Source organism: Hibiscus syriacus, unplaced genomic scaffold, assembly GCF_006381635.1.
Source record: "Hibiscus syriacus cultivar Baekdansim isolate YM2019G1 unplaced genomic scaffold, ASM638163v2 tig00112408_pilon, whole genome shotgun sequence".
Classification (NCBI taxonomy): domain Eukaryota; kingdom Viridiplantae; phylum Streptophyta; class Magnoliopsida; order Malvales; family Malvaceae; genus Hibiscus; species Hibiscus syriacus.
The window spans coordinates 15,462-22,720 of NW_024063325.1; the positions used below are offsets into that span (position 1 = coordinate 15,462).

Sequence of the window (7,259 nt, forward strand, 5' to 3'; positions counted from 1 at the left end):
AAAATCATCAGCATACGAGTATGGGTCAACATTAACATGAATACATGCAGCAACAACATGAGCGCATGGGTATCTGAAAGCTTGAAATCATCCACAATCACATCATCTTCTATTCAGATTACCGATGTATGTGGTAGAATTACCACCCTCATATGGTAGAAACAAGTGCTTCATAATGTAATCAGAATCAAGTCTGGTGAAATTATGGACAAACATTGATGTTGCATGTGTTTTGATTTTTTTCACTGACTTCTCCAAATATAGAGCCCAATTTCTGCCATGTTGATCATTGCCTCTATTTGTGCACCTTTGTCCGCCCAAATTTTACCCAATTGGAAGTAAGTCTCCCTAACATACTTCCAAAACTTGACCTTTTTCCTAACATAGCTAATATTCTTATAATTAGTTTTTATGATTGCAAATCTTTAACCATGTCTTTAAAAAAATTCAACAAACGAGTTGAAGTTCAAAACAGAAAAAAGGTTCAACTCGAAAGAAATAGAATAATATCTTCATTATATTATTAATTTCTGCTATCATGCATGAGGTTTCATCTAAAAAATGATGTCGACCTTGCTGATATGATTGAGACATACTACTATCATTCTATGTCTAATGTCGATTTGTTTGTAGAGTTCGCTGATGTTGACCTTGCTTGTCTGGTTGAGGATGTTGCTTCCAGCTCTAATATCCCTCCAACTAAGAATAATGATGAAGAAATAGAGGTAGATGATGGAGACTCGGAAGCATGGTTCCAATTTGTATGTAGACACCAACAAGAAAAAACATGGAGAATTGAAGAACTTAATATTACTTATGATGAGTCTATTGATTAGAGGAATAAAACATCATAAAGAATAGTCGTATGTTTATGATTTTATTTTATCTTATAAGTTGTGTGTAAGGTTTGTTCTATTTTGTCCTTAATGTAATGTGTTAATTTTGTTTGTTTTTATCTTCTTAATGTAATGTTCTTTTTATCTATTACAAAATCTATTTCAATGTTTAATCACACCATTTAATACTTAGAACTAATTAAAACCTTAAAGTATTTAATACTTTGAACTAAATAAAACATTAGTATGACAGATGAAACTCATCACCTCGGAGTGACGAGTTTCATTTTTTTGTACTTTAAAAACACTCCATAATAGAAAAAACATATTATTTTAATAAAACTCATCACGTCTAGATGATGAGTTTCAAGAAAAATAATTAAATATTGATACGCCGATTAAAAGTTAATTTTCATTGGAACTCATCACCTCAACATGATGAGTTCTAAGAACATTGTAGCAAATATCGTAGATCCCAAAATAAACTTCAACATACCCTATTGAGCTAATTAATTAAAATATTTGTTCTATTGAGCCAAAACAAAAAAGCCATTATAGCCATTATAAAAATATATAAGAAGCCCAAGACAAGCCTTTCCGGTGCATATGACAAGGCTCACATATCCTTCTCACCATCATCCAACCTTAAAAACCTTGCCAAGACCATCCTTGAACATGGAAAACATATACAAGCATTTACATTTAGAAAATATACCTAACCAAAAATGAATTTAAATTTTAAATTTTTTAAATAATCTAAAAAATATACCTAGCCCGGGGATGGATATAGAGATGTGAAATGAAAATTTTAAAATTATAAGATACGAGTATTACAAATATAAATAAATTCTAAAATTATTAAAAGATATAAAAAATTATAAATATTTATTAGAGTTCATGGATAAACTTTTAAAGTTACATTTAATGTCTATTCAATTAATATATTAGAAAGGTTGAGGTATTTTAAGATATATTAGAAAGATAATTGAGAGACAATTAATATATAAGAAGACATCTCAACTTAAAAATATTTTAATCTCATTTTATATAAGTCAACTGATATTCTAACTCCAAAATCGATTTCAATTTTTTTATACAAAATTATTAATCAGAGATATAAATTCTAATTGCATTACAAGTGAACAGCGTACGCTTTTTCTAAACAACCTCATGTCCCTTGATTATTCTTTCCAGTTTCCATAAGGAAATCAGTTCAGAATAATTTTGAACACGCTGATATATCATACGATGAAACACAATTTTATGAACTTAAAAACATCATAGATAATATTAATGGCCTGCAACCTTGTTACCGCGCTTGAGAGCTTCCATTTCTTCCTTAAATTTGGTAAGAGCAGCCCTGGGTAGAGAAACCAAAACTCTAGCACCGCCTTCTATGGATTTATCCAGTTTACTAGGAGGCAATACATGAACCAAATCCACGTACCCGAACATGTTCCACGGCAATGGTATCGTGTTTACACTCCCTTTCCATCCAAAATTCACATCTTCCAAAAGTCCCAACCGTCTCCAATCTTATATCACCATGGCCGCACCGGCCGCCGCTTCGAACTTCCGATTTTCTTCTCTCAGCTTCTCGTTAATGCTCATGAAGTTCCAGATATACCCATTATCAGAAGCAACCCTTTTGCTCTCCTTGGTTCGTGTAACAGATTTGAAGAGCGGTTCTTCGTCGAGTTCCTGCCCGGTCATGGCTGTATTTGCAGAGGTGAAAGCATTCCCGTAGTACCCTTCCGGTAGCGGTGGCTTCACGGCGCGTCGTATTCCAACGGCCATGGCGAGCATTGTGTTTCCATTTGGTGTCAATTTCAATGCTCGAAACCTTGCTCTCCATATATAAGCCGAAAGGACCTCGAGACTGATTACACTCTCATCTTTGCTTTCTTTGATCAATTTCATTTTCAGTGCTTTAGACTCTCTCTGGTCACGTACTATGTCTGTTGTCGGCAGATAAGGCGAAGCCGGCGATAAGTCCTTATCGACGATGGATTGAGGGATTTCTTCGATTGGTTTCGCCACTAACAATTGCCTTTCCCACACAGGTTTAACGGAGGGCTCGTTCTTTCACTCGCAAGCTCGGTCAATGCTTGAAAGAACTGAGCCGCACCGAAGCCGTCACAAACAGAGTGCGATAAGCTCAAGGCAACCGTGAATCCCCCACATACGAATTTCGTCGCCTACGCGAAGGGATGCAAAATTTTATGCTAAGGATAAACTATTAAAATTTTAAATAAAATTATTAATAAAAATATTTAAAATATATGATAATTTTAACTTTAAAAAATTCACTGTGTGACTAGAGGGTGATAATAACCATCGTGGGATTCGGATGTAAAATCAAAGGTGAATTCTTTACCAGTCTGAACATCAATATCATCGAAGTGGTTCAAAGACGAGAGCTTGCAATTGGCGGTTGCAACTAAGAACGGCACGCCGTCATGGGCGGCATTGCAGGTGATTCGGAGTTTCCTATCAGACTCCCTCTTCATCTTCCCGGCTAAAGGATAGTAATAAACGAGGAGCTTGGAGAGTGCTTCCTCTTGTAAGGAAGCTGGATCCTTGGGTTTAACATGGAATTCGACATTGGGTTGATACACGAAAACAGTAGGGCACATGATCTCGAGGTTGGGATCATAGTCGATGGTGGAGAGAGAGAGAATCTGTGAGGGTGTAGGTTTAAGGGTTTAATAAATAAGACATCGTTCCTATCAACTGAGAAAATGATGTTGCTGTGGATTGCCATTGAAGTTGCAGATAATCAAAGTCTAAAAGGTGACGCTTAGTACTAGAAGTGGACGTTGCGCTGTAAATGAGACGAGAGATATCGCGACCTACTCGAGATCGACTCGATCAAAGCTCGATAAATACTCGAATCGAATGGACTAGACTCGAGCTCGAGCTCGACTCGAGTTCTTAATGAGCCGAAACGAGCTACTTAATATTCGATTCGAAAAGCTCGTGAGCAACTCGAAAACATAATATATTAAGATTTTTTTTTAAAATAAATTATTAATAATATTAACATTTATGTATTGAATTTAAAAAAAACAGAAAGATTTTTATGTATTTAAGGTTCAGGTTCAAGTTTGAGTTTGAGGCTTCAATCGAGTTAGGTTTAAGAATTATTTTTCTTTATTTCGAGCCTTTTCGAGCTGCTCACGAGCTTCAGTTCAGGATTTCGAGTTCGATTCGAGCTTGAAAATTTTAAGCTCACGAATTTTCGAGTCGAGTTGAGCTTCATTTCAAAGTTTTCGAGTCGAGTCGAGCTTCATTTCAGAATTTTCGAGTCGAGTCGAGCTCAGCACTACTCGAGCTCGACTCTGCTCGTTTACACCCCTAGACGAACCCATTATATATATAGAGAGAGTTTATGTATTATGAACTTATCCATTCAATACAATATTGTGATATCATTATTACATGATCCATTCCAAAAATTGATTTTCTTTAAACTTTGAATTATTTTAAGTAATTTAAATTAAAAATTAAAAATAATTTATAATATTACAATTACGTTGTTTTCGGTCGATCCTCTTCGACTATAGGAGATTATATGTGTAATATTAATTATTTCAATATTATATAATATTCAATTTGATCATCAAACCACAATTTTTTACAAGTTGTTTCATTTTATCAATTCTTTGACTTTTTAATATTCTCACTAATATTTTGTCTCCAAAATTTCTTATTTATAAAATAACATTATAAATATATTATATAATTTTATATGATATTTGATTTATTAAACAACATTATAAATCTTAATGTGAAAAAAATAAATATATATATATCATATTTGTTTATAGAAATTCATTTAATTAAATTATAATCAATCAATAATTTTGTATGGTACATCATAAATAATTATAATTAAATTTCAATAAAAATTTGGAAAATATATTTAATTTGAGCCAATATATTTTAAATAATAAAATATTAACCATCATTTTTTAAATAGTATAATAATCATCAATTTAACTAACTTAATTTTCTTTTCACTTAATTCATTTCAACCGATTACATGTCCATAATTGAAATTTTTGCTTCCTTATTTTTAGAAAGCAGAGAACCCGCGTCAAGAATTGCCGAATGTTGAAATGTATTTTCCAAAGATAGAAGATGATCGTCGTCATCGTAGCTTCAGCCTCCAATATTGAAAACAAATAACATGGGAAAAGAAATGGTTAAACCATAGCTTTGATACCATTAAATGTAACACCCCAACCCGTATCTGACCCGGATACGAATCCGAGGTGTCACATTGACTTTTCAAAACCTTTACATTTATAAATATAAAAGAAATCATAAAACATTTAAACTTTCATTAACATAAAGTTAACAATTTACATAAGTAAGATCAAAACATTACAAAATCGATCAGAGCAAACGTATTTTACAACTCTGTTTACATGCCAACATATCTATTACATAAAAAGATATACTGTGCAAAGTACTTCTGATCTGATCTTCGAATGGAGATATGTTGCTTTGCAGATCCTAAGTCTGATCCTCTTGCTTCTCCGAACCTGCGTGTAAAACACTTATACGCTAAGTCATAGACTTAGTGAGGCATAAAACAATATAATGATGCATTTCCTATAAGTATGAACATGCAATGCAATTATTCAAACAACATCATAACTATCATATCATTGTTCCATCATATCACATGTGAATCATTGTAAACAATAATAACATGATAACATATACTAATGTAAACACTTTTTATATATTTTATAGGCCCATGTACATTACTGAGAACCTAAGGTATGCGAGTACATTGAGGTTGTGCACATATGTTGTCACCACATCTCGTATAAGGTTCCACTGAGTGGCATGTGAAATTTGTCCCGAATGACCTATGTATATGTCCCGAAGGACCTATGTAACCCTCGAATCTTGGCATGCCAACTATACCTATAGCTATCATATCACATGACATGGGCTTTATCATTATATTTCATACATTCATATAACCATTATTTCACCACATATTCATGTACTCATGACATTTCTCTTATAATCACATATTTCTTCTCTTCTGTCATATATCACATGTACATATGACCGTGAATCTCATATAATATAACATATATTCTTTAAGTATATTCACATGAATCATATAACATGTATCAAATCATATAAACATATATAACTCATGCATGTGTTTATAATGATCATAATATATACATGTTCATAACTATTGGACCATGAAAACAAACATAGGAAATAAACTTATCACGAGTCTTATTTCCATTGAACTACACCTATAGTATGCACTCACCTTGGCCTCACTTTATCCCAATTACTTTTATAACTCGATTTTTCTTTCTTGATCGATTTTAACTTTTCGGTCGTTCCTGAACTTGCTTGTGCTCGATATCTACACAATCATACATTCCAAGTATTATAATTCGATCCTTAATTTATTAGGCTAGAAGAAATGTTAAATTCTATTTTCCATTTAAAGTAGTATCGGTACCCAATGTATGGTACCGATACTTCCATAGCTGTGGTATCGATACCAAGCCTGGGTATCGATACCCATTTTGCATTCTTTAATCCTCATTTCAAAAATGGTACCGATACTGACCTTATGGTATCGGTACCCTTGGTATCGATACTACCCTCCAAGTATCGATACCCCATGAATACCTTTGTCAAATTTAGGCTTACGGTATCGATTTCTTCACTGAGACCTGAAATTTCTTTTTAAATCATGAACTCATGAAAATTCTGATAAATCATATATGATAAAATAAGCATATCATACTTTCTGTCAATTGGAAATCATTCACAACTTGCATATTCATTTTCATACCCCAATGCATATTTATGAAAACATAAGATACGTGAGTATGGTGCGCACTATGCACAACACGGTGCAAATCGTAACTGATATTGAGATATGATGCACTTCAGTGCCATCATAACCTGAATAAGCACCAACAGTGCTGGACATTGATACACAAATGTACCAAAGCTGATATGATAACATTGATACACGAATGTACCAAGCTGATATGATAACATTGATGAATGTACCAAGCTGATATGATAACATTGATACACGAATGTATCAAAGCTGATAATACTCAACTAATGGCATCCCAAGTGTACCAGTAATTCTCATTATACATACAATGGGCTCATGTAACATAATTAAATCCATAATCAAAATATCATGCTTGGGTAGTTCATACCCTAAATCATTCATAAAACTGATATAGAATATTATAAAAATATTCTTTATAAACTTTATAAATCATATTGTAAATTGGAATGAGGTTGACTAATCGCAAGTCGTCATCGATATAAATAATTAAATAAATAACTGCACTCACCTTTGCCTCACTACATAACTTTTATACAATAGTCTTAGTCACGAGCTTTGTCCTT

At 33.0% G+C, this 7,259-nt stretch overlaps 1 pseudogene; it reads right to left on the reverse strand.

Annotated features, from left to right (window-relative positions):
• Window positions 1-2,126: 2,126 nt before the first annotated feature.
• Window positions 2,127-3,622, reverse strand: LOC120179219 (annotated as a pseudogene).
• Between the last annotated feature and the right edge of the window lie 3,637 nt (window positions 3,623-7,259).